Source organism: Macaca fascicularis, chromosome 15, assembly GCF_037993035.2.
Source record: "Macaca fascicularis isolate 582-1 chromosome 15, T2T-MFA8v1.1".
Classification (NCBI taxonomy): Eukaryota; Metazoa; Chordata; class Mammalia; order Primates; family Cercopithecidae; genus Macaca; species Macaca fascicularis.
Window position 1 is genome coordinate 1,414,065 of NC_088389.1, and position 27,932 is coordinate 1,441,996.

Genomic DNA, 27,932 nt, shown 5'->3' on the forward strand with positions numbered 1-27,932 from the left:
CCCGGGGCTGGGCCGGGCCCAGGAGCGGACGAGCCTGCGGGTCCTCGACGGCCGCTCAGCGCCAGCCCGGGCCGTCCCCGGAGCGCGCTCTGCCGGCCCCACCGCCCCTGGTCGCCCTCGGTCAAACTCGGCCCAGACGGACCCCTCGCTCCGCCCGGAGGCGCCACCGGCCGCGGGGCTGCAGCCCAGAGCTGGGCGCCAGGCCTGGGCCGGCCCGCCCCGTCCCCGCCGGATCCCCGGCCTTCCCAGCCCTGCGGGTGCGCTCGGCTCGCAGCCTTGGTGCCACGCGGACGCGGCTGTCGGGGGCCCCCAGCCCGGGTGCGGGACCTGCTGTTTCCACACACGGGGCTGGCTCTGGGATCTCAGCTCAGAGAAGCCTCTGACCGCCTTGCAGGCCACACCCCGTTAGGGAACCTGTCACGGTCACCGCCATCCCCCAGGCCTCCTTGAGCGTCCACCGCGGGCCGGCCTGTCCTGGGCCCCCAGCTCCGCCCTCACGGAGCTGACAGTTTTGTACAAAGCACAGCAACCATTTACGCGGCACTCACTTCGTGCAGGCCCGTGGATCCTCACGACCTCCGAAAAGGCTGCCCCGGGGTCGGGGAGACCTTCGGGAACGAGGGACCCTCTGGGACCTGAAGCTGGCAAGGCGCTGAGTGCAGAGTGAGGCCGGGTGCGGGCTGCGCCTTCTGAGAGCGAGGCAGTGCGCACAGTTCTGAGCAGAGGCGCGGGGGTCTCTGAAGGGTCCCTCGGGCTGCCGTGTGGAGTGTGGACTGCAGGAGACTGGGGTGCTCAATCACTTAGGATGCATTCAGAGGCAAACAACCCGCTTCCCAGCTCGCAGCAGCTTGCACGATGCCATTGTGATCTCACTGAATACGAAGCCACCGTCTCTCCTCCCTCCAAAATCCCCACCTACACTTTCTGCCCTCTTGCCTGTTGCCTCATGGCCCAGGGTGGCTGTCATAGCACAGGGCATCACACCATTACACCACCATCGCAAACGGGAAGGAAGTGGCAGGTGTACAAAGGAAGGCCACTTTGTGAATCAGGTTACAATTTTCTTTCCTAACAAAGGAAAAGCTTCTCAGAGGCTCCCCCATCAAGTGTCTCTTTAACCCGGTTAGGCCGCCCTGGGCCATGTGGCCGGCCCCGACTTCAAGAGGGTGGGAAAGTGAACATATGTCAAAGTGGACCAGGACAGCCAGCACCCACTAGGCGCGCACATAGTTGCCCCAAACAAAATCAGGGTTCGCTTAGCTGGGAAGCAGGTGCTAAGGCTGTCGGGGAGGCTGCCAACCGGCCTGTCACAGAAAAAAAATCAGAGCCTAGGGAGGGGTTTTGATGGCAGTGCAGAGAGAGATGATGTGGTTTGAACATGGGGGCCATGAGCAGTGCCTCTCTCTCCTGGAGAGGGTGCATCCAGCGTGAAATGTGGAGGAGAGATAGAAACCCAGGCTCTTCATTTTTGGTCTGAGTGTCTGTGTGGACAGGGATGCCTTTTGCCGAGATGGAGAAGACGTGGGGAAGAGCTTGTCAGTCACAGGGTGGAAATTAAGAATTGCCTATTGGGTACAGAAGTGGAGATACTATGCAGGGGTGGAGTATCTCAAGGGATGCCCAGACGAGAGGCCACTGCTGCAGCCCTGCGCCTGGAGGCTGGGCTCGCCACATCCTCTCTGCCCTTCCCTCCATGCTGCGTGACGCTGAAACTGGCCTTCGAAGGCCACATCAGCCTGTTCCTTGACCTCTGGTTTCTGGTTATGCTAGGCCAACAGGAGCACCAAAGGCCCTTGAGGGAAGGAAAGAGCAAGGCCAAGGGTCTACTACTCCCCTGACTTCCTCCTGCCAGGTCACCGAGGGTTGGCTGTGCGCCTCAACTGAAGCTCTGGCCTTGTCAGGCACCCACCACTCTCCTTTCTCTCTCTCTGGTTCCAGTTCCTGCCTCCTCCCCTTGTTCCTGCCAGCGGGGGGTGGCATCACTCGGGGGTGGTGAGTCTTGGCCCCTGGGACTTCCTGCGCCTTGCACAGATTGCGCAGATTGTGGTAGACAGTCCCTTGCGAGTGTCATCCTGCCTGATGCATCACCACGAGGAAGTGACCGATGTCAGAGACAGAGGATGCTGGTACTCCCTGAGAGTGAAGTCGGTGAGGAGGAGCAGCCAGGGCTGTGGGGCCAGGGCTGTGGGGGATGGGGGAAGTGCCCTGTCCCAGAGCCGAGGGAGGAGCGCGTGTGGTCCATACAGATGAGGACAGACATTCAGCTGTCAGAGTGGAAAGACAGAGGTGCTCATCACCCGACAGCAGTTTCCACGGAGGAGCAGCCTGAGTGGGGTGGATTGAAGAGAATGAGTTGTGAGGAAGCCCCTATAGCAGGTGTAGACAGCTCGTTCAGTGAGGAAATGCCTACAGCAGGTGTAGACAGCACGTTCAGTGAGGCAGTGCCTACAGCAGGTGTAGACAGCTTGTCTAGTGAGACAGGGAACAACAGAGATGCAGCATTAAGGAGGGTTTTGTTTTGTTTTTTAAGGTAGGGGATATTATTGGACTTTGTATACTGATAGCAGTGACTCAACAGAAAGAAAAAGAAAAATTGCTGATGCAAGAAAAAGAGTGTCTTGCCTTGTCCAGGCAAGAGGGCACCAGACTTGGGGCAGCTCACTCAAGGTAGAGAAGGAAAAGCAGGTCGCACGATTGCAGGCACAGGTGGGCTGGAGGATTCATTTGGGGGAGGATGAGGGCTTTATTGTGATTATTCTACTTTCTCAGTGAAATAAGAAACAAAACAAGCAACTGAGAGTGAGAAGGGGGCATCTGCAGGTTGGCAGAGGGAGGAGAGGGTTTGAAATGCTCATCCAGGGCTGCAGGGAAGAGAATCCACAAGAGGAATGTGTAGAGTTGACAAGAGTCTGGAGCTGGGGGTGACTAGGTCCGGGACAGGCTGTGTGGTGGGCACTGCTGCACGATGCCTAAGCCAACGACAAGACGAGCTTGTCACCCCTCAAGGATCCCATCTTCCTCCGGACCTTCCAGCATGCTTGCTCACAGTCCCTCCCCCATCCCTCTCCGACCTCAGTGTCCTCCTGCTGCCCCCTGTCCCCTGCCCCGTCCCTCACTCTCTCACCCTCTGTCTTTCTCACCTGGCAGAATTCTCATCTGGAACCTCCAGAGGCACCCGCCCAGGCTCCCGCCGCTGGGGAAGGTCACAAACTGGACAGACTGGTGTCACTCTGGTTCCCCAGAAACTCCTCCGGGGTCCCGGAGTTGGTCACAGCCTTTGCGGTGGGAGGTGGTGGTTGTAGCCACGCCCCTGCTGCCCTCCACACCAGGCCCCTGCACCCCACCCTCCCACCACAGCACCTGCAAGCCCAACAGCGCTTCAGTGGCTCCTGCGATGTCCCCTGTAGGTCTCAACCCTGTCACTGTGCGCTGGGTCCACTTATGCGGAAGCGGGGAGGAGAACTAGGAGGATTTCTTTTTCTTTTTATATAATTAACATTTAATTCTACAAATAACAATGGGCACTAGGGCTCTGTGGAAGACACAGAGGACCCCAGCATCCAAGCACGGTGCAGCCCCTCCCGGACCTCCAAGTCTCAGAGGCCACCACTGTCCGGAATTTTGTGTTCACTGTTCCCTTTCTCTCTGTACATCTACATGCAATTTATTGTGCAGTTGTGCATGCTTTTGAAATTCGTTTCTTTTCTTTTTTTTTTAAACAGAGTCTCGATCTGTCACCCAGGCTGGAGTGCAGCGGTGCCTTCTCAGCTCACTACAACCTCTGCCTCCTGGGTGTAAGCAATTCTCATGCCTCGGTCTCTGAGTAGCTGGGACTACAGAGGTGCGCCACCACAACTGGCTAATTTTTTGTATTTTCGTAGGAGACAGGGTTTTACCATGTTGTCCAGGCTGGTCTCGAACTCCTGAGCGTAGGCAATCCGCCTGCCTGGGCTTCGCAAAGTGCTGGGATTACAGGTGTGAGCCACTGCGCCTGGCCCCATGGTTTTGAAATTCACGCAAGAGAGCTGAGCTGTTGTCTTCTGGTGCTGCGGCGTACCCGTGTTGTTGCGTGTAGCTATGAATCAATTGTTTTCACCACATATATTAGTCTATCGTGTGACAATTTATTGATCCATTCTACTTTGATGGAGATTTGTGCTGCTGTCCATTTCCTGCTATTTCAATTCTCCAATGGACATTTAATGTCGTTCTCCTGGTGCTTGGACCTGAGCCTGCAGATCTAACCCAAGGAGAGGAATTGCTGGGCCATGGGACGTGCCTCTTGACCTCACTGGATGCTGCTAAATTAGGGCCCGAAATGCGGTGATGACCGTCCCGCAGCATCTCACAGACCCTGGCCTACTTCGCGTCCTCTCCAACACCCCCATGCTATCGGCCTTCGTCCTCTCCAACAGCCCCGTGTCATCGGCCTTCATTCTCTCCAACACCCTCGTGCTATCGGCCTTCACATTTTTGCCAGTCTGGTAGGTATTTCAGGCCTCTCACTCTGTTTTAATCTGCATTTTCCTGCTCGCTAATGGAGTAGGGCATTTTCTCACATTCATTGCCCATTCACGTCTTCCCCTTTGCCAAAATGCCTGTTCAAATCTTCCACCCACTTTTCAACTGGATTCTGTCTCTCCTTCTGATTGATTTGTCGAAGTCCTCACACGTTCTGGGCACAAATCCTCCATCAGATGTGTGTAGCTGCAGTATCTTCTCTCACTCTGTGATTTGTCTTTTGCTTATTTTGTGATTCTTTTGATATGTAGAAGTTCCTCATTATACTGTAACCGAAATACATCCAGCTTTTCCCTATGTTTTGTGCCTTTTGAATCCTAGGAAATTCTTCCTTTGTTCATTGTTGTGAGAGATTCTTTGGGAGATTTGAGAATAGATTCTCCTATGTTCTCTTCTAAAATTTGTGCAGTTTTGCTTTTTCTATTTTAAACCACTTGCAAATGATTTTTCTGTGTGATGTGAGGCAGGCACCATTTTCATCATCTTAATATAATTAAATTGTCATGACACCATTCACAGAAGGGCCCCAACTGTCTGCTCTCCGCTCTGCTCAGACGAACTCTTCATCCGCTCTGGGCCAATACTCCCTGCATTGATTACAAAAGTCTTATTAAAAGGTTAATGCTTCTACCTGGGTTCTTCTTTGAATTTTTTTTTTTTTCAGACAAGACCTCACTCTGTCGCCCAGGCTGGAGTGCAATGGCACAATCTCAGCTCACTGCAGCCTCCACCTCCCGGGCTCAAGCAATCCTCCTACCTCAACCTCCTGAGTAGCTGGGACCACAGATGTGCACCACCATGCCCAGCTAATTTTTGTATTTTTTATAGAGCCAGGGTTTGGCTATGTTGGCCAGGCTGGTCTGGAACTCCTGAGCTCAGGTGATCCACCCACCTCAGCCTCCCAAAGTGCTGGGATTATAGGTGTGAGCCACTGCACATGGCTAAATTTTTGCTATTCTTGACCCTTTATTTGCCCTTATAATTTTTAGTATCGACTTGTCAGGTTATATACATGCACACAGTGGACTTTTGACAGGAACTGTATAGAATCAACAGATAAATTTGGGGGAAATATACATTTTTGGTATTGAGGCTTTCAATCTATATGCAATATATATGTATTAATTATCAGAGTCATAGTTAGTTTATCTCATAAACTTTTATAACATTCTCCATTAAGGTCCTGAACATTTATACTCTATTTATTTCTAAGTGTTTCATATTTTTCACACCACTATGAAGGATTCCATTTTTAAAGTTGCATTTTCTGTCACTCGTTTAGAAACCCAGTTATTTTGGGCCGGGCGCGGTGGCTCATGCCTGTAATCCCAGCACTTTGGGAGGCCAAGGCAGGCGGATCACCTGAGGTCGGGAGTTTGAGACTAGCCTGACCAACATGGAGAAACCCTGTCTCTACTAAAAATACAAAATTAGCCAGGCGTGGTGGTGCATGCCTGTAATCCCAGCTACTCAGGAGGCTGAGGCAGGAGAATTGCTTAAACCTGGGAGGCAAAGGTTGCAGTGAGCTGAGATCGTGCCACTGCACTGCAGCCTGGGCAACAAGAGCGAAACTCTGTCTCGAAAAAAAGAAAGCGAGCGAGTGAGAGAGAGAGAGAGAGAGAGAGAGAGACAGAAAGAATCCTAGTTATTTTGTATAGTGATTTTATGTAGAGCAACATTTCTAAATTTCCTGATTGAGTCTAAAAACTTATTTTCAGATTTCTCTGTGTTTTCTATATATACCAAAACAATACTTCTTTTTTCTTTTTCAATTATTATAACTTTTATTTCTTTTTTATCTTCCTTGCTAGCTGAGACTTACTATGCAAGTGAGTACAACGATGTACAGAAAGGTGATAGTGGGAACCTGTCCTGTTCCTCATCTTAAATAAAATACACTCAACCTTTCGTACTTACATGTGATGTTTATTATATTCTTTTGTTTATTTTTATTTTTATTTTTTGAGACAGAGTCTCACTCTGTTGCCCAGGCTGTAGTGCAGTGGTGTGATCTTGGCTCACTGCAACCTCAATCTCCAGGGTTCAAGAAATTCTCCTGCCTCAGCCTCTCAAGTAACTGGGATTATAGGCGTATGCTACCATGCCTGGCTAATTTTTTTTTTTTTTTTTTTTTTTTTTTTTTTTAGTAGAGATGGGTTTTCACCATGTTGGCCAGGCTGGTCTTGAACTCCTGACCTCAAGCAATCCACCTGCCTCGACCTCCCAAAGTGCTGGGATTATAGGCAGGAGCCACCACGCTTGGCCTGTTATGTTCTTTTTTTTTTTTTTTTTTTAGACGTAATCTCAATCTGTTACCCAGACTGAAGTGCAGTGGCACTATCTCAGCTCACTGCAACCCCCACCACCTCCCAGGTTCAAGAGATTCTCCTGCCTCAGCCTCCTGAGTAGCTGGGATTGTAGGTGCGTGCCACCACACCCGGCTAATTTTTGTATTTTTAGTAGAGATGGCGTTTTGCCATGTTTGTCAGATGGGCCTGGAATTACTGATCTCAGGGATCTCAGGGTGATCCGCCCACCTTGGCCTCCCAAAGTGCTGGGTTTACAGGTGTGAGCCACCGCGCCAGGCCTGTTCTTTTTTAAAAAGACGACACCCTTCATCAGGTCACAAAGTTCCCCTCTAGTCTTAATTTCTAGGAGTTTTTCTCATGAATAGGTGATAAATTCTGTCAAATGCTTTTTCTGCATTGAAATGACCTAATTTTTCCCCTTCAATGTGTTAAGGGAATGGCTTACATTAACTTATTTCCTGAAGTTAAACCAACTTATAATTCCTGGGGTAAATCAAACATAATCATGATTCACTGTGATCTTTGCATACAATTCAGATCTGGTTTACCAATAACTGGTCTAGACTTTTTGCAGCTGTGCACTGCACCATTCTCATCAGGTTTTGATATCCAGGTTACACTAGTCTTGTAAATGAGTTAGAGCATTTCTATAGGGAATTTATATTTTGAAAGTTCAGTGGAACTCACTGACTGGGCCTGATGTTTTGTTTGTGATGTTAATTACTGATTCTATTTCTTTAAGACTTATTAAGACTATTCAGGTTCTCTATTTCCTCTTGAGTCAGAGTTAGCTTAGTTACATTTTTCTAGAAATGTATTGGCCTAAAATTGTTCACATTATCTTTTAAATCTATGTTATATCTATGGCTGTGTCCACTTTATTTATTTATTTATTTATTTATTTAATTTATTTATTTTTTGAGACATGGTCTTGCTCTGTCACCCAGACTGGTGACTGCAGTGGTGCAGTCACAGCTCACTGCAGCCTCAACCTCCCAGGCTCAAGCCAGCCTCCTACCTCAGCCTCCCGAGTAGCTGGGATCACAGGTGCATGCCACCATGTCCAGCTAGTTTTTAAATTTTTGCCGGAGACAGGGTCTTGCTATGTTGCCCAGGCTGGTCTCCAACTCCTGGGCTCAAGTGATCCTCCCACCTCAGCCTCCCAAAGTGCTGGGGTTACAGGTGTCAGCCACTGCACCTGGCCTACTTTTGTTTATTTATGCTCCCCCTTCCCCACCTGCCCAGAGGCTGGCCGTTCTGATTAGTGTCGCCAAAAAACCAGTTTTGGTTTGATTGTCTCCAGTGCATGTTCGTTTCTGTCTAATCAGTGCTTCTCTTTATACCTCTTTGTTTCAGGTTGATTTTGCTTCTTCAGGTGGATGATGAGCTAATTAACTTTCAGCCTTTCTTTTAAAAACACACACATAGGACATGTTATTTTAAACAGTTGCAGTTTCCTTGGAAGTGTGCCTCATAGGCCTCCAACTATGGGAATGTCATGACCAATGGCCTCAGCTCTTGTGCTCAGAATCTGTCTCTGCATTTCTGCCGAGGCCACACTTCTTCGGCTCAAGAACTCCCGGGCAGCTTTCCTGAACATTCCTTAGGTCGTTCAGTGATCTAGGTCTAGGGAAAGAAAGTCAACCTTCTTTCCCTCTCTTCCTCTCTGGAAGTTAGAGCTACTCACATTCTGAAGCTCTTCCAGGTTTCTTAGTTACCTCCGTGCTTCATCTCTAATAATAACAACAATATCTAATCTTCAAAATCTAATAAAATCTTCTCTCTTTTTTTGAGACGGCTTCATTCTCATCACCTAGGCTGCAGTACAGGGGCGTGATCTCGGCTCACTGCAAACTCCACCTCCTGGGCTCAAGCAACCTTCTCACTCCAGACTTCCAAGTAGGTAGGACTACAGGCACACGCCACATTCTAGGCCTAGGACTACAGGCACATACCACCACGCCAGGCCTGGGACTACAGGACTACAGGCACACACCACCACGCCAGGCCTGGGACTACAGGCATACACCATCACTCCAGGCCTAGGACTACAGGCACACACCACCATGCCAGGCCTGGGACTACAGGCACACACCACATGCCAGGCCATGCCAGGCCTGGGACTACTGGCACACACCACCACACCAGGCCTGGGACTACAGGCATACACCACCACTCCAGGCCTGGGACTACAGGCACACACCACACGCCAGGCCTAGGACTACAGGCACACACCACACGCCAGGCCTAGGACTACAGGCACACACCACCATGCCAGGCCTAGGACTACAGGACTACAGGCACACACCACCACACCAGGCCTAGGACTACAGGCACACACCACCACGCCAGGCCTGGGACTACAGGACTACAGGCACACACCACCACGCCAGGCCTGGGACTACAGGCACACACCATCACACCAGGCTAATTTTTTTTTTTTGTAGAGACAGTGTTTCACCATGTTGCGCAGGCTGGCCTCAAACTCCTGAGCTCAAGTGATCTGCCTGCCTTGGCCTCCAAAAGTGCTGGGATTACAGGCGTAAGCCACCACACCCAGCCTTCATCATCTAATAAAATGTAACCGAATCCTTATACCTTTATCCCATCTGCATCTCAGAAGACCTGGACTAACGTAAGTGGCGTAGGAGAGGATCTGGGACTGTCCAGCCCACCACCCAGGGGGTGCAGAGGCTGCTGTCCTGGTTGGCTGGGAGGTCAGGTGGTCCCTGACACACGGTGGGAGCTTTCTCCACTGGAAGGTATCTCGGTGGAGTGCAGTGCTGTGGCTGGCGGGATGATGAGATGACACAAGCACCTGAAAAACTGGGGCGGGGGAGTAACCAAGCCAGCAGAGACAGGACAGCAGGCTGCTTCCCCACACTGAGAGCTATTACCAAGCTCGGTGTGAGACTGGAGTGCCTCTACCACAGAGCTAAACAGGCGCTTAACCGGAGTGAAGGGCCACCGGTGGGTCAGTTCTGCAAAGGTGGAAAGTCAGGGTCCCCTGGTGAAAACCTGGGTCCCTCCAGTCCTCTGGAACCTCTGGAAGTGCACGGGTCCTCCTGCCCCATGAAGGCGCGCACATCTACTGTGCTGGAGACGTTACGGAATCACCTCTCTCACCAGGAAGTAAGTGCTCGCCTCAGGAGCTGTCCCACCTGCCTGCCAGGCCAGTTGCGAGGGCTAAATGCCAGCACAGACCAACGGGAAGGGGCAGGGTGCTAAGCCTGCAGAGGGAGAAAAGGGCTGCACAGCTGGGTAATTGCAAGAACTGGTTGATGGCCCCAGCGGGGCAGAAGAGAAGCCCCGGGATGGGAGGGTGAGGGGCGTGACCAAGGGCCTGGAAACATTTGCTGCAGTGGGGCACTTTCTCAGGACCCAGGAGGTGGGGAAAACTTGGAATGGCTCTTGAAAACCTTGGCAAAAGTGGTAGCCAGCTTGCAGTGAAGCAGAAAGCCCCAAGTTCTCTGCCGGCTGGTAGAGGAAGGAGTGGGGTGGAGGGAGGTGGGTGTGCAGGAAGCCCCGGGGAAAGCACCAGCATCAGCGGGAAGTCGGGGGGTTCCCCCTCTGCAGCCTGTGCTGACGGTGGGAGAGGCAGCTACAGATCCGGGCTCCCTAATCCCCGTGGGGAGGACGAGGCAGGCGGCTGCCGAGGGGCTGAGGGGCAGTAACGGGGGGGTAACACCACACGGTGCCCTCGGGGGTGAAACCAACAAGGGGGACGCTTCGCATGTAAGAGTTGAACAGAGGGCAGGGGCTGAGGGGCTGCCCCAGCAGGAAGTCACACTCCCGCGCTGTTTCTGGACATGAGCCAGTTTTCAGAATTGGAATCCACTGACGGAAGAGAAGCTGGGAGCCTGGAAGGAGCTGTGACGTCCGACAAGTTAATACCTGGCCCTTCCCGGGGGCTCTGGCTGCTTCCCGGGGGGACTGCAGGGAGCATGTGGCACCTTCGCTCTAAGTGCCTTGCAATTTAAAGAGACAACTGAGTATTACAATAATTACAAATCCTGCTGGTGACCCACAATGTGTCAAGATGTAATTTGTGACAATAACAACATAAAGGGGATGGTACCACGGGGGAGCAAGGGTTTTGTAGACGACTGAGACTAAGCTGGAATTTCAAAACATTGAGAGGATTCATTGAAACCATGTTCAAACAAAACCTTGAACATGAATGTGCGTCTGTCCTTCCAGGCCTGGCTTGGACAGCTCTGGCCCTCATCAGAGAAGCCTCTTTGGCTGAGTGTTGCTGTCACAGGCTCTGCCTCCCTTCTTGGTGTCCATGCTGCGGAGTCCTAACGAGGGAAAGAAGTCAGACCAGCGGGACCCGGGGAAAGCAAAAGAGAGAGCAGAGAAGCTGTGAGCCTGCCTTTCTTCATGGTCCGGGACACACGGCCCTCCTGTGCAAATCACAATCTTCCCACGCCCAGCTATCCCCAGACCCTCGGCTGATAGAAAAATGCGTTAGCTCCCTGCCACCTGGGTGTTATCACACTGCACATGGCCCTTCTCCAGCACAAGCCCCATCCGATAAAATCCCCCGCACGCCTTCGTCTCTCGCTGCCAGCGCCTCTCTTGGTGATTTGCCCATTGCTTTCTTGCAACGTATTTTCCTACTTTCTCTCATAAACCTGCCTTTCTTTACCTACAACAGTCTTGGTAAATTCTTTTTACCGCCCATGCCACCAACATCAGTTAGTTGCTACCTGCAACACACAGCACTTTTAGTTACATAATCATTCATGGGACATTCTGTGAGAGTGACAGCCCAGCCTGCCCTAGCATGATGCTGGTGGCAGGGCATGAGGACTCTTTGCTACGTGCCAAAGGTCACTGACTCCTCTCACCCCTCCAGTCCAGCCCGTTGCCCTGTCCTGCCTCTTCCAGGTCCCAAATCACCCCTTCCCTCACTGCTGCCCACATTGGCCTAGCCTGCCATTCCAGCAGGCAGTCACAGCACCACGCAGCCCTCGCCTCTCCCCAGCCCCTTCTCCACATCCAGAGTCTTTCTAAGGCACAGTTCTGACCACATCCCTCTCCCTTTCACTCCAAGTCCCAGCTCCGTGACAGGCTTGTGGGGTCTATGGCAGGTGCACCTCCTCTCCCACCCCTCTGCCAGGCCTCGTGGCTGGATGGATGGATGCTGCTGAACGCTGCACTCCCTCAGAGGTTCCCGCTTCCCTCACAGGCCAGACTCAGGGCAGCCTCGCCAGCTCCATGGGTCCACCAATGGCCTCTCAGCCCCAGCACCACTGACACATGCGGTCCAGGAACTCTGTTGGGGAGGGCTGTCCTGTGCACTGTAGGATGTTCCCAGCACCACTGACACGTGCGGTCCAGGAACTCCGCTGGGGACGGCTGTCCTGTGCACTGTAGGATGTTTAGCAACATCCCTGCCTGCTACCACTAAGTGCCATAACACTCCTTCGACTGTGACAACCCAAACTGTCCAGACCTTGCAAATGTCCCCTGGGTGCAAAATCGTCTCCAGCTGGGAACCACTGCTCTGTCCTGGGAGTTTCCAGATCCATAGCTCAGTCCAGAGTCTTCTCCTGAGATCCAGACCTGAGGATTCATTTGTTTCTGGACATTTTCCCCTGGAGAAATGGGAGTGTAAGGAAATAGAAATAGTCATAACAAAGCTAATCTGAAAGAATAGACAAAGGAAATGCTGAGTACAGCATAGAAAAAAATAAAGAGGGACTTGTCCAACCATATAAAAATGTATGATAAAGTGACAATAATTAAACCATACGGTATACATAGACCCCTTAAAACAAATTCTAGGCCAGGCGCAGTGGCTCACACCTATAATCCCAGCACTTTGGGAGGCCAGGGCGGGCGGGTCACCTGTGGTCAGGAGTTCAAGACCAGCCTGACCAACATGGAGAAACCCCGTGTATACTAAAAATACAAAATTAGCTAAGCGCGGTGGCACATGCCTGTAATCCAAGCTACTTGGCAGGTTGAGGCAGGAGAATCACTTGAACCCAGGAGGCAGAGGTTGCAGTGAGCCAAGATTGTGCCATTGCACTCCAGCCTGGGCAACAAGAGTGAAACTCCGTCTCAAAAACTCATGAGGTCAGGAAATCGAGACCATCCTGGCCAACATGGTGAAACCCCTTCTCCACTAAAAATGCAAAAATTAGCTGGGCATGGTGGTGCATGCCTGTAATCCCAGCTACTTGGGAGGCTGAGGCAGGAGAATCACTTGAACCAGGGAATTGGAGGTTTCGGTGAGCCGAGATGGTGCCACTGCATTCCAGCCTGGCGAGAGAGAAAGACTCCGTCTAAAAACAAACAAATAAACAAACAAACAATCAAAAAATACCACTAGCTAGGTTGATGCAAATACAAAGTAAAATTACTAGAAGAACAAAAATAGCTAAGAATTTTGTAATCCTAAAGTAGAGGAAGCCCAAGTGAGACACCAACATTGGAAGCCTCAATGCAGTGGCACAGCAGAATCACCTGGGAGCTTTGTAAAAGTGGAAGCCTGTTAATAGTGCATAGCCAGGGCTAAATTAGATTTAAACACTGGTAAATTAGAGTATAGAAGAATTTGAAATTCTTGTAAGACAGGAGCAAAAAAAGCACTCAAAGGCAAAAAACAAAACAAAACAAAACCAAAAAACCATCATAAGCAAAGTAAATAAACACTTTGGAATATTAGCAATCCATAAGACTAAGAGTGGATTTTCTTGACATTCACAGAGCTGCTTAAGATCAACAATAAAAAGATTGATGATTCAACCAAAAACAGGCAAAGAAGATGACAAATTGCCTCACTGGGAAAGACATACGCAATCATGAAAGAACTTGCAATTACAAAACAATGGGACATTTTAGGCAGGCAAAGGCTCAGAAGTTTTACGGTGCCCAGTGAGATCATCTGTGAGAATGAAGAAGCAATACAAGGTTTGGACCCTGGAGCCAGATTGCCAGGTTGTCAAATCATGGCTTTGCCATTGACTAGCTATATGACCTGGGGCGTGATCCTTGATGTCTGTTTCCACATCTGTTAAGGAGAGGGCAATCCCTACCATATAGGGTTATTATGAGAAGTAAAGGAGTTCATATTTGTAAAGCACTTAGAACAGTGCCTGGAAACTATGTTAAACAGTAAAAGCTTGGCCGGGCGCGGGGCCTCACGCCTGTAATCCCAGCACTTTGGGAGGCCAAGGCAGGCAGATCACGAGGTCAGGAGTTAGAGACCAGCCTGGCTAATACGGTGAAACCCCGTCTCTACTAAAAATACAAAAAATTAGCTGGGCGTGGTGGTGCACACCTGTAATCCCAGCTACTCAGGAGACTGAGGCAGGAGAATCTCTTGAACCTAGGAGGCGGAGGTTGCAGTGAGGTGAGCCGAGATCACGCCATTGCACTCCAGCCTGGGCGACAGTGTGAGACTCCATCTCAAAAAAACCCAAAAAACAAAAAACAAACAAACAAAAAAAAACAGTAAAAGCTTAATAAGTGTTAGGTATTGTTCTCTTTATCAATATATTTTTATATAAAATGTTTGGGAGCATATTCATGAAACTGTTAACAGTGATTAAGGAAGAACATTGTAAATGAATGGAATTTTAACTCTTTCTTTCTGTATCATATTTACGATAAACTTTTTCTATTTAATATTTAAAACATAAAATCATAAAGAACTAGGATACGTGTATGAAGAGAATAAACTAATAGAATAGTGCCATAGAAGGGGTGTGTGTGTACACAAATTTAGTAGATGAGACTTAAAATTTGTGAGGAAAGGAAAAATTATTCAACAAATGTTATTGGAATTGATATTCAACAAGTTAGAATTGGCCTTTGATTTAAAAGAAAATGGACCAGGTATGGTGCCTAACATCTGTAATCCCAACCCTTTGAGAGGCTGAGGTGGCTGGATCACTTGGGCCCAGGAGTTCAAGACCAGCCTGGGCAACATGGCGAGACCCCATCTATACCAAAAATGCAAAAATTAGCCGGTCATGGTGGTGCACATCTGTAGTCCCAGCTTCTCAGGAGGCTAAAATGGGAAGAATTGCTTGAGCCCAGGAGGTTGAGGCTGCAGTGAGCTGTGATTGCCCCACTGCACTCCATCCTAGCTAACAGAGAGAGACCCTGTCTCAAAAAACAAAGAAAGAAAAAGAAAGAGAGAGAGAAAGAGAGAGAAAGGAAGAAAGAAAAAAGAAAAAAGGAAAGAAAGAAAGAAGAAAGAAAGAGAAAGAAAGAAAGAGAAAGAAGGAAGGAAGGAAGAAAGAAAGAAAGGGAGGCTGGGTGCAGTGGCTCACATCTGTAATCTCAGTACTTTGGGAGGTCGAGGTGGGCGGATCACAAGGTCAGGAGATGGAGACCATCCTGGCTAACACGGTGAAACCCTGTCTCTACTAAAAATACAAAAAGTTAGCCTGGCATGGTGGCGGGCACCTGTAGTCCCAGCTACTCAGGAGGCAGAGGCAGGAGAACGGCGCAAACCTGGGAGGCAGAGCTTGCAGTGAGCCGAGATCGCGCCACTGCACTCCAGCCTGGGTGACAGAGCGAGGCTCCATCTCAAAAAAAAAAAAAAAAAAAAAAAGAGAAAGAAAGATAGAGAGAATGAGAGAAAGGAAGAAACAAGAAAGAAAAGAAAGAGAGAAGGGCGGGGAGGGAGGGAGGGAGGAAAGTTTTATATGTATTTGCTTCTGGCCATGATGTAGTAACTATTATTAGATAATCCTCTTGGCATAAACCATAAAACTGGGCAAAAATATATGAAACTGTTTGTAGACGTTGGACAACAGAAAGTACATGATGCTGATCCCTGAAGAAAGAAAAACAAGTCTTTCTGTTTTGTTTTTTCCTTTTTTTTTTTTTCTCTTAAAACAAGTCATTTTTTTGTTCACAATCACCCTGCCTGGCTCTCTAGGGACAATTTTCTAACCACAGCCTGAGGAGGACGACACCAAAGGAAGTCCAATCCTCCTATTGAGATTACAGGACAGAGGGTGGAAGGTGGGGCAACAAAGGAGGCTGGAATTTGAAGCGCAAACTACCAGAAAAGAAGGAGCCACCCAGCAAAAGAGCTTCAGAAATCTGCATAGGTGTCCCCTTGAGTCTTTGGCTGAATATGAAGCTGGGCATGTGTAGAGTGAGACTCCACAAAGTGGGGCAAAGAAAAACTGCAGAGGAACTCCGACCTGAACAGTCACTTCAGCTCACACAGGACAAGCCAAGGTGCAGAAAAATTTCTGAAAACTGTGGCCATTCAGCAGAAAACTCAGAAAGGCCATGCCTTAAGTGTAGAACTAAGTTATCCATAGAATAAAGGCTATTTGAGACCTTCCCTAACAAAACTTTAAAAGAAGACTAGAGATGATGAAGTTGATCTACAAGTAAAGTAACCACTTACCAAGCAAAACTCAATAAAAGGAAGATGACAAATCCAAACACTTAATAACATAGTATTCATACTGCCCAACACTCAATCAAAAATTACTAGACATGCAAAGAGGTGGAAAAACATGACATAAATGAAGACAAATTAGTCAACATATACGAAACCAGGTATGACAGAGATGACAGAATTACAATATAGAGAATAAAAGGAGGGGCTGGGCATAGTGGCTTGTGCTTATAATCCCTGCACTTTGGGAGGCTGAGGCAGGAGGATCATTAGAGGCAGGAGTTTGAGACCAGCCTGGGCAACAAAGTGAGGCCGTGTCTCTACAAAAAATGTTAAAATGAGCAAGGTTTAGTGGTGCATGCCTGTAGTCCCAGCAACTCAGGAGGCTGAAGTGGGAGGATTACTTGAGCCTAGGAGTTCAAGGTTATAGTGAGCTATGATTGCACTGCTGTACTCCAGCCGAGGTGACAGAGACTCTATCTCAAAGAAAAAAAAAAAAAAAAGAGAGAATAAAAAGAGCTATTAAAAATATGTTTAGGGGCCGGGTGCGGTGGCTCAAGCCTGTAATCCCAGCACTTTGGGAGGCCAAGACGGGCGGATCACGAGGTCAGGAGATCGAGACCATCCTGGCTAACACGGCGAAACCCCGTCTCTACTAAAAAATACAAAAAAAAACTAGCCGGGCAAGGTGGCGGGCGCCTGTAGTCCCAGCTACTCGGGAGGCTGAGGCAGGAGAATGGCGTGAACCCGGGAGGCGGAGCTTGCAGTGAGCCCAGATCGCGCCACTGCACTCCAGCCTGGGCGACTAAGCGAGACTCTGTCTCAAAAAAAAAAAACAAACAAACAAAAAAAAAAAACTAGCCGGGCGCGGTGGCGGGCGCCTGTAGTCCCAACTACTCAGGAGGCTGAGGCAGGAGAATGGCGTGAACCCGGGAGGCGGAGCTTGCAGTGAGCTGAGATCCGGCCACTGCACTCCAGCCTGGGCGACAGAGCGAGACTCCGTCTCCAAAAAAAAAAAAAAAAAAAAAAAAAAAATATGTTTAAAGATTCTAAAAAAGATCAGGCACAGTGGCTCATGCCTGTAATCCCAGCATTTTGGGAGGCTGAGGTGGGTGTATCACTCGAGGCCAGGAGTTCAAGACCAGCCTGGCCAAGATGGGAAAACCATGTCTCTACTAAAAATATGAAAAACTAGCTGGGCATGGTGGCATGCACTTGTAATCCCAGCTGCTTGGGAGGCTGAGGCATGAGAATCACTTGAACCCAAGAGGCAAGTTGCAGTGAGCCAAGATTCCACCACTTCACTCCAGCCTGGGGGATAGAGTAAGACTCTCTCTCAAAAAAAAAAAAAAAAAAAAAGCCGGGCGCAGTGGCTCACGCCTGTAATCCCAGCACTTTGGGAGGCCGAGGCGGGCAGATCACAAGGTCAGGAGATCCAGACCATCCTGGCTAACACAGTGAAACCCCGTCTCTACTAAAAATACAAAAAAAAAAATTAGCTAGGCATGGTGGTGGGCACCTGTAGTCCCACCTACTCAGGAGGCTGAGGCAGGAGAATGGCGTGAACTCGAGAGGCGGAGGTTGCGGTGAGCTGAGATCGCGCCACTGCACTCCAGCCTGGGTGACAGAGTGAGACTCCGTCTCAAAATAAATAAATAAATTAAATAAATAAATAAGATTTTAAAGGAAAACATAAACCTGAAGAGGTAACAGAGAGTGAATCTCAAAAGAGAAGTTGAAGCTATAAAATATAAGCAAATGGAATGTCTAGAACTGAAAGTTTTTATTTCTAAAATAAAAACTTCACTGGATGGGTTTAACAGAAAATGTGATTTGGGGAGGCCAAGGTGGGTAGATCACCTGAGGTCAGGAATTCGAGACCAGCCTGGCCAACATGGTGAAACCCGTCTCTACTAAAAATACAAAAATTAGCCAGGCATGGTGGTGCGTGCCTGTAATTCCAGCTACTTGGGAAGCTGAGGCACGAGAATCACTTGAACCCGGGCGGTGGAGGTTGCAGTGAGCCAAGATCGCGCCACTGCACTCCAGCCTGGGTGACAGAGAGAGACTCCATCTCAAAAAAAAAAAAAAAAAGGCCAGGATTGTCTCAATCTCCTGACCTCATGATCTGCCCATCTCGGTCTCTCAAAGTGCTAGGATTACAGGTGTGAGCCACTGCACCTGGCTGTCATCTCTCTCTTTACTACAATAATTTAAAAAGCTGAACAAATTTAAAATAAATTACTTTTCTTGACCTTGTCAGAGAATTAAGGTCACAGGACAAACTGCCACCCTGAAATCTGGAAGTACAGGCAAGTACAAAGTACAAAGAATCACCGCTGAGATCAGCTTACCTGGATCAGAACCTGCTGGAGCCATAAACTGATAAGAACACTTAATAGTAACTTTGAAAAATTGCTACATGCTGAAAAATTGCAGCATGTTGACTAGCACAAGAGTGAGAAACTTCTAGGGGTTTCAGTCTTAGGATGCCCCCTCCATACTTCTATGGCTTTTATCTCCTGGAATCTCACCAGATTCTCACAGTAAAGAGCCAAGAGAAACTCCTTATGTTTCTAACAATGGCAGAGGGGCAGGGGTCGGTAAAAGTAACCATTTTGAGATATTCCCAGAGTGATCTGGAAGCTAGCTGACTAGAGGTACTCAATGCTCATCTCCCCTACAAAGAAGAGCCAAAACATCAAGTAAATAACTACACTCTGAGTGGGATATCTAAGGGAGGACACTGAAATTCAACAAGGAAAAAACAAAACCCCCCTGTAAATTCCAGATGGCAACATAGACAGGGAAGCAAAGCATCTGTCCAGGATTGCCTCAGACCCAAGAAAGACTCCCCATTTCGGGGAAAAGGAAAGTGTAGATCCCCAGCAGTCCCCGTTACCAATGTGGATGCCTGCGATGCTAGCTACAGGAGAGCCCCACTGTCCTCACAGGCCCTGAGCCCAGTAGAGGGAGCTGCCAGGAGTCCACATAGTTGCATTGCTCTGGAGAACCAGCACACACTGCCCCCTGCACTCCCAGGGACCCAAGCTGCTACGGCAGATTGCCATTTTGAGAAGAGAGCCACTGCTGGAGTGCCTCCTGCCCTAAGCGCCAAAAGCCCCTGCATCTCCACATCCATGAGGCCCCACTTCCATCCCATCATACCCCCATACAAGGCTGCAATGCCAGGACCCCAGCTAGACCCAGTGGTGTAACCATCACCCAGCACCTGAGCCCACACAGCACCCTGCACCCCCAAGGAACCAGCAGTCCAGCACAGCAGGAAGGCTGTCCCAAAGACTGGGAGAACTGATGCACACACTCCAGAGGGTTTGAGGACTGGCCAACCAGTGCCCACTGCCACTGGTAACCCCACTCCTTTGAATGGCAGAGCTGCCATGTGTTGCATGCACCCCCATAGTCTGAGGATCAGCCTGCCTGGCACCTGCCACCACCACCAGGAGCCCCACTTCCATGACCAATGGGCCTGCCGTGCCCTATATGTGCTCCTCTAAGGTCTAAAATCCAGCCTGCCCAGTGACTTCCATCCCCAGAAAAGCCATGCCCTCTCTCCACAAAAGCCATGCCCTTTCTCCACATAGATCTGCAGTCTATGCCACTGAGGCACTTGCAGACACTATGTGTGTTGATTAAAGTTAAAGAAATCACATGGAGACTACACTACTGCCCAGAGCCAGAGCCAAAGCATCCCACCTAACTGACACTATAGGACACATCTACAGAAAAGTTTCCCTACGAACACTACTCCATAAGACTGGAAGAGGCAATTCTTCCACAAGACACACAGATGTCAATGGAGGGGCACAAGAAACATGAAAAAGCAAGGAAACGTGACACCGCTAAAGGAACACAATAGTTCTCTACAAATAGACCTGAACAAAAAGGAAATCTATGAAGTGCCTGAAAAGGAATCCAAAATAATGATCTTAAGAAAACTCAGTGAGATACAGGAGAATACAGATGGACAATTCAACAAAAATCAAATCTGAATGAGAAATGTAACCAAAAAAAAATCATAAAAAAAACCAAACAGAAATCTTGAAGCTAAAGAATTCAGTGTATGAAATAAAAAATACAATCAAGAGCTTCGACAACAGATTACACAAGCAGAAGAAATAATTTCTGAACTTGAAGCTAGGCCTTGTGAAATAACCCAGTGAGCCAGGCACAACGTTGTGTTCCTGTGAACTTAGCTGCTTAGGAGGCTGAGCACAGAAGTTCAAGACCAGCCTAGGCAACATGGAGAAATCTCATCTCAAAAGTTTTCTAGTGGCTGGGTGTGGTGGCTCATGCCTGTAATCCCAGCACTTTGGGAGGTCAAGGCAGGTGAATCACTTGGGCCCAGGAGTTTGAGACCAGTATGGGCAACATGGCAAAACCTGGCCTCTACAAAAGATACAAAAATTAGCCAGACATGATGGTGCACAACTGTGGTCTCAGCTACTCAGGAGGCTGAGGTGGGAGGGTCATCTAAGCCTGGGGAGGTTGAGGCTGCAGTGAGCTGTGATCATGCCACTATTCCCCAGCCTGGGCAACAGAATGAGACCCTGTCTCAAAAAATTTTTGTTTTAATTTTTTTTTTCTTTTTGAGACAGTCTTGCTCTTATTGAAATGCATTGGCACGATCTTGGCTCACTGTGACCTCCACCTCCTGGGTTCAAGTGATTCTCCTGCCTCACCTCCTGAGTAGCTGGGATTACAGGTGCCCGCCACCATGCCGGGCTAATTTTTGTATTTTTAGTAGAGATGGGGTTTCTCCATGTTGGCCAGGTTGGTCTCGAAGTCCTGACCTTGTGATCCTCCCACCTCAGCCTCCCAAAGTGCTGAGATTATGGGCATGAGTCACCGTGCCTGGCCTATTTCAATTTTTTTAAATCTTCAATCTTATAAAATTACCCAGTGAGACAAAAAGAAGGAAGGAAGGAAGGAAGGAAGGAAGGAAGGAAGGAAGGAAGGAAGGAAGGAAGGAAGGAAGGAAGGAAGGAAGGAGAAGGAAGGAGGGAGGGAGGGAGGGAGGGAGGAAGGAAGGAAGGAAGGAAGGAAGGAAGGAAGGAAGGAAGGAAGGAAGGAAGGAAGGGAGGGACGGAGGGAGGGAGGGAGGGAGGGAGGGAGGGAGGGAAAGAAAGTGAAAGCGAGAAAGCAAGAAAGCAAGCAGGCCAGGCATGGTGGATCATGCCTGTAATCCCAGCATTTAGGGAGGCCGAGGCGGGCGGATCACCTGAGGTCAGGAGCTCGAGATCAGCCTGACCAACATGGAGAAATCCCGTCTCTATTAAAAATACAAAATTAGCCGGGCGTGGTGGCACATGCCTGTAATCCCAGCTACTCAGGAGGCTGAGGCAAGAGAATCACTTGGACCTGGGAGGCAGAGGTTGCGGTGAGCTGAGATCGCACCACTGCACTCCAGCCTGGACAACAAGAGCAAAATTCCATCCAAAAAAAAAAAAAAAAGAAGAAGAAGAAGAAGAAATAGGAGAGAAGAAAATGGAAAAAGAATAAAGAAAGTTGGCCAGGCACAGTGGCTCATGCCTGTAATCCCAGCACTTTGGAAGGCCAAGGTGGGCAGATCACGAGATCAGGAGATCAAGACCTTCCTGGCTAACATGGTAAAACCCTGTCTCTACTAAAAATACAAAAAAAAAAAAAAAAAAAATTAGCCAGGTGTGGTGGCGGGCGCCTGTAGTCCCAGCTACTCACGAGGCTGAGGCAGAAGAATGGCATGAACCCAGGAGGTGGAGCTTGCAGTGAGCCGAGATCGTGCCACTGCACTCCAGTCTTGGTGTCAGAGTGAGACTCCATCTCAAAATAAATAAATAAATAAATAAATAAATAAATAAATAAAATAAAGAAAGTCTATGGAACAAATGTGATACCATCAAGCAAAGAAATATTCACATTATAGAAATTCCAGAAGGAGAAGAGATTGGAAGAGGCATAGAAAACCTATTTAATGAAATAATAGCTGAAAAGAAGGATATGGACATCCAGAACTGGAAAGTTCAAGAGTTCTCAAATATAGTCAATCCCAGTGGCACATTATACTCTGTCAAAAGTGGAGGAGAAGGCCAGGAACAGTGCCTCACACCTATAATCCTAGTGCTTTGGGAAGCCAAGGTGGGAGGATTGCTTAAGGCTAGCAGTTCAAGACCAGCATGAGCAACATAGTGAGATCTCATCTCTAAATAATAATAATAATAGCAGGGCATGATGGTGCATACCCATAGTCCCAGGGAGGCTGAGGTGGAAGGATTGCTTGAGCCCAGGATTTCAGGGCTGCACTGAGCTATGATCACACCACTGCACTCCAGCCTGGGTGACAGAGAAAGATCCTGTTTAAAAAAAGAAAAAGTGGAAGAGAAAGAATTATAAAAAACAGCAAAGGAAAAGCATAAAGTCACATATAAGAGAATCCCTATTCAACTAACAGCAGATTTCTCAGCAGAAACTTTATAGGGCAAGAGAGAATGGGATGATACAATCAAAGTGCTAAAAGAAAAAAAAAAAAACCTGCCGCCAAGAATTCTATACTCAGCAAAGTTAACCTTCAGAAATGAAGGAGAAATAGTCTTTCTTAGATAAGCAAAAACTGAGGGAATTTGTTACCACTACACCAGCCTTGCAAGAATTGCTTATGGGAGTCCTAGGACAATAATGACCATCACGAAAACATGTAAAAGTATAAAATTTACTGGTACAGCAGATACACAATGAGAAAGAGAAAGGAATCAAAACGTAATACTACAGAAAACCACCAAACCACAAAGAAAAACAATAAGAAAAGAACTAAGGATATACAAAACAACCAGAAAACAATTAACAAAATGACAGAAGTAAGTCCTCACCTATCAGTAATAACCTTGAATGCTAACAGATTAAGTTTCCCGATTAAACGGTATAGTCCGGCTGAATGGATTTTAAAATTTTTTTAACTATGTACTGCCTATAAGAAACTCATGTAACTTGTAAAGACATACATACACGGCCGGGCGTGGTGGCTCAAGCCTGTAGTCCCAGCACTTTGGGAGGCCGAGGCGGGCGGATCACAAGGTCAGGAGATCGAGACCACAGTGAAACCCCGTCTCTACTAAAAATACAAAAACTTAGCCGGGCGCGGTGGCAGGCGCCTGTAGTCCCAGCTACTCAGGAGGCTGAGGCAGGAGAATGGCGTGAACCCGGGAGGCGGAGCTTGCAGTGAGCTGAGATCTGGCCACTGCACTCCAGCCTGGGTGACAGAGCGAGACTCCGTCTCAAAAAAAAAAAAAAAGAAAAAAAGAAAAAAAGAAAAGGGTTGGGGCCGGGCGCAGTGGCTCAAGCCTGTAATCCCAGCACTTTGGGAGGCCGAGGCGGGCGGATCACGAGGTCAGGAGATCGAGACCATCCTGGCTAACACGGTGAAACCCCGTCTCTACTAAAAATACAAAAAGAAATTAGCCGGAGGCGGTGGCGAGCACCTGTAGTCCCAGCTACTCGGGAGGCTGAGGCAGGAGAATGGCGTGAACCCGGGAGGCAGAGCTTGCAGTGAGCTGAGATCGCGCCACCACACTCCAGTCTGGGCGACAGAGCGAGACTCCGTCTCAAAAAAAAAAAAAAAAAAAAGAAAAGGGTTGGGATGAGTCAGGGAGAGCCAGTGTGGGAGCAGTCTCTAAAGCTGTCTTCAACGAACAGAAAGAGGAGTGGGGAAAGGATTTAGGATCTTTGGGGTCAGCTAGGTTTCCTTTTGTGAGTTTATATAATGGTTTTGTTAGGGTCGCCAAACCAGGTATCCAAAGGCGAAAGTATCCAACCACGCCCAGGAAGGAAAGGAGTTGGTGTTTTGTAGAAGGGATTGGGGTTTGAGAGATCAGTCAGACATGATCGGCTGGGAGAGCACATGTGTTTTTATGAAGAATTGTGCTGAGGTAGGTAACAGATGGAGAAGAAATTTGAGCTTTGGAGGGAGATACCTAATATCCCTTGGAGAATAAATGTTGAAGGAGCAGGAGGGTGTCTTGTTGAGAAGATTCAAAGGAGGGGCTACAAAGAGAAGGTCATCAATATATTAAATAAGATGAGAAGCGGAGGGGTGGAAAGAAAGTAAATTACAGCAGAGAGCTTGGCTGAAGTAATGAGGGCTGTCCCTGAAGCCTTGCAGCAGCACAGCCCAGGTAAGCTGCTGGGACTGATGGGTGTCAGGGTCAGTCCAGGTAAAAGCAAAGAGAGGCTGGCACGAGGGATGTAGGGGAATAGTGAAAAAAGCATCTTTAAAATCAAGAACTGAATAGTGAGTTGTAGAGGAAGGTATTGAGGACAAAAGAGTGTACGGGTTGGGCACCACAAAGTGGACAGGGAAAGCAATTTGGCTGGTAAGGCGCAGATCCTGAACTAACCTGTAAGACTTGTCCGGTATTTGAACAGGTAAAATGGGGGAACTGTAAGGAGAGTTTATAGGTTTTAGAAGCCCATGTTGTAGCAGGCGAGTGATAACAGGCTTTAATCCCCTGAAAACCTGTGGCAGGATGGGATACTGGTATTGAGTGGGGTAAGGGTGATTAGGTTTTAATGGGATGGTAACGGGCGTGTGATCGGTTGCCAGGGAGGGAGTGGAGGTGTCCTGTACTTGCGGGTTAAGGTGGGGAGATATGAGAGGAAGATGTGAAGGAGGCTTTGGGTTGGGAAGAAGGGCAGCAATGAGATGTGGCTGTAGTCCAGGAATAGTCAGGGAAGCAGATAATTTGGTTAAAATGTCTTGGCCTGATAAGGGAACTGGGCAGGTGGGGATAACTAAAAAAGAGTGCATAAAAGAATGTTGTTTAAGTTGACACCAGAATGAGGGAGTTTTTAAGGGGTTTTGAAGCTTGGGCGTCAATACCCACAACAGTTATGGGGGCAAGGGAAGCAGGCCCTTGAAAAGAAGGTAATGTGGAGTGGGTAGCCCCCGTATTGATTAGACAGGGGACAGACTCACCCTCCACTGTAAGAGTTACCCGAAGCTCAGCGTCCGTGATGGTCCAGGGGGCTTCCGAGGTGATCGGGCAGCGTCAGTCTTCAGCCACTAAGTCGAGGAGATCTGGGAAGGAGTCGGCCAAGGAACGCTGGGTTTGGGCTCCGGGGGCTTTAGGAGCAGCGGTGATGTGAGTCGGACAGTCCGACCTCCAGTGGGGGCCCGCACAGACAGGGCAGGGCTTAGGAGAAATCCCGGGCTGCAGGTATTCTGAGGCCCAGTGGCCAGGCTTTTGGCATTTGAAGCAAGGTCCACGGGGATGTTTTGAAGGAGCCCCTGGGACCTGTGGCTTGGAAGTTCTGAAGTTCTTCTATGCTGGAGACGTGGTTGTGGGTTGTCTTACAGTGGAGGCAAGTAGCTGCAGCTCAGAAATGTGGTGCTGTCTGGCTACCTCCTCTCTACTATTGTACACCTTGAAGGTGAGGTTAATTCCTGTTGTGGGCTCTGAGGGCCAGATTCCAATTTTTGAAGCTTTTTTCTAATGTCGTGAGTTGACTGGGTGATAAAATGCATATTAGAATAAGGCGGCCTTCTGGCCCCTCTGGATCCAGGGCAGTAAAGTGTCTAAGGGTTGCTGCTAAGCGGGCCATGAGCTGGGCTGGGTTTTCGTGTTTACCTTCGGTAGTTTCTTTTCTTTTTTTTTTTTTTTTGAGACAGATTCTCCCTCTGTCACTCAGGCTGGAGTACAGTGGCGTGATCTCGGCTCACTGCAAGCTCCGCCTCCCGGGTTCACGCCATTCTCCTGCCTCAGCCTCCCGAGTAGCTGGGACTACAGGTGCCCACCACCTCGCCCGGCTAATTTTTCGTTGTTGTTGTATTTTTAGCACAGACGGGGTTTCACCGTGTTAGCCATGATGGTCTCGATCTCCTGACCTCGTGATCCGCCTGCCTCGGCCTCCCAAAGTGCTGGGATGACAGGGGTAGTTTCTTTAAATGTGTCATAATTAACAGCTTTGTAAGCAGGAAACCATGTAATCTCGCCTAGCTCTACCTGGGGGATCTGCCTCATAGTTCCATTGGGGATCTTCTCGGGGAACTGCTTTAATGCTTTCCTGCAGGTCTGGCTCATGAAGCTGGTGGTTATCCGTGTGAGACTGGGCTAGAGAAAAAAACTCTTTCCCGTTCATCTGGCGAGAGGGTAGAAGTTAGGATGACGTTTAAGTCACTCCAGGTTAAATTGTAGGACAGAGTGAGATACCAGAATTCCTGTATATGTTTAGTGGGGTCTGATGAGAAAGAGCCTAAATGCTGGCTGATTTGGGAAAGGTCTGATAGCCAAAAAGGCACACATGCCCTGACTGTGCCTTCCGCTCCAGCCACCTCTCTAAGAGGAAATTGTTGGGCAGGTGGGGGAGAGCTAGTCGCAGAACAAAACTGTAAACCAGACCGGTGTGGGGAGGGGAGGTAATAGAAGGGTTATAGGGTCAGGGAGCAGATGTTGAAGAACAGCTGGAGCCCGATTCAGCCTGGCAGGGAGCGACCTGAGGAGGAGCAGTCTGGGGAGGAGGTGAGAGGTCAGACGGGTCAGCAGAAAACGAAGATTCACCAGACTCAGTGACGCTTGGGGCTGGGACTGAAGGGACAGGTGGGAGGGAAAGAAGGAGGATTTGGGACGAGTCGCATGGGGAACAGAGACGAAGGGAGGGAACGAAGTGTGAAAAATGCCTGGACGTCAGGCACCTCAGACCATTTGCCCATTTTTCGACAAAAATTATCTCGGTCTCGTAGGATGGAGAAATCCAAAGTGCCGTTTTCTGGCCATGTAGAACCACTGTCGAGTTTGTACCGGGGCTGAGCGGCGTTGCGGAAGAAAATAAGATGCTTAGGTATTAGGTCAGGTGAGAGTTGAAGAGGTTTTAAGTTCTTGAGAACACAGGCTAAGGGAGAAGAGGGGGAATGGAGGGTGGAAAGTTGCCCATGGTGAAGGAGGCAAGTTTAAAGAGAAGGGTAGAGACACGGAGAAGGGGGTGGGGAGCAGCCCTGGGCTGCAATGTGGGTGAGCAGCCAAAGCAGGTGTCCCCGCAATTGACTTGCCACCAAGGGAACGTGGGTGAATGACCAAGGCAGGCGTCCCGTGGTGATCAGACAGCAATGGAATGTGGGTGAATAATGAGGCAGGTGCCCCGCAGTGATTAAACACCAAGGGAAGACTCTTCCCGAGTCCGTGACTGGCGCCGGAGTTTTGGGTCCACAGAAAAAATGTGTCTCCTTTGTCTCTACTAGAGAGGAAAAAGAACTGGAATTGGAAGGACAGGGAGATTGAAGGGTAGTGAGAGAGGCTGGAGAAGAAAGTAAAAAGACCGCTTACCCGATCTGAAATTGGTGAGATGTTCCTTGGGCTGGTTGGTCTGAGGACCCGAGGTCGTAGGTGGATCTCCACAAGGAGTGAGGGCGAGGACGGGGACTGGTCTCCCGAAGGAGTCCCTCTGACCCAGGTCTCCGGCACCAATGTCTCACGTGTCCATGTGAAGAGACCACCAAACAGGCTTTGTGTGAGCAACAAGGCTGTTTGTTTCACCTGGGTGCAGGCGGGCTGAGTCCGAAGAGAGTCAGCAAAGGGTGGTGGATTATCGTTAGTTCTTACAGGTTTGGGGATAGGCAGTGGAGTTAGGAGCAATGTTTTGCGGGCAGGGAGTGGATCTCACAAAGTACATTCTTAAGGGTGGGTAGAATTACAAAGTATATTGGTCACTTAGGGTGGGGCAGGAACAAATCA

General features: G+C 49.0%; 1 long non-coding RNA gene across 1 annotated transcript; it reads right to left on the reverse strand.

Moving 5' to 3' along the window:
- LOC135967510 (uncharacterized) lies at positions 1 to 27,932 on the reverse strand. The gene is made up of 3 exons (XR_010581683.1): positions 27,525 to 27,932; positions 12,292 to 12,433; positions 1 to 5,108 (listed from the first exon to the last, which is right to left on the reverse strand). It is a non-coding gene; the product is annotated as an uncharacterized lncRNA (long non-coding RNA).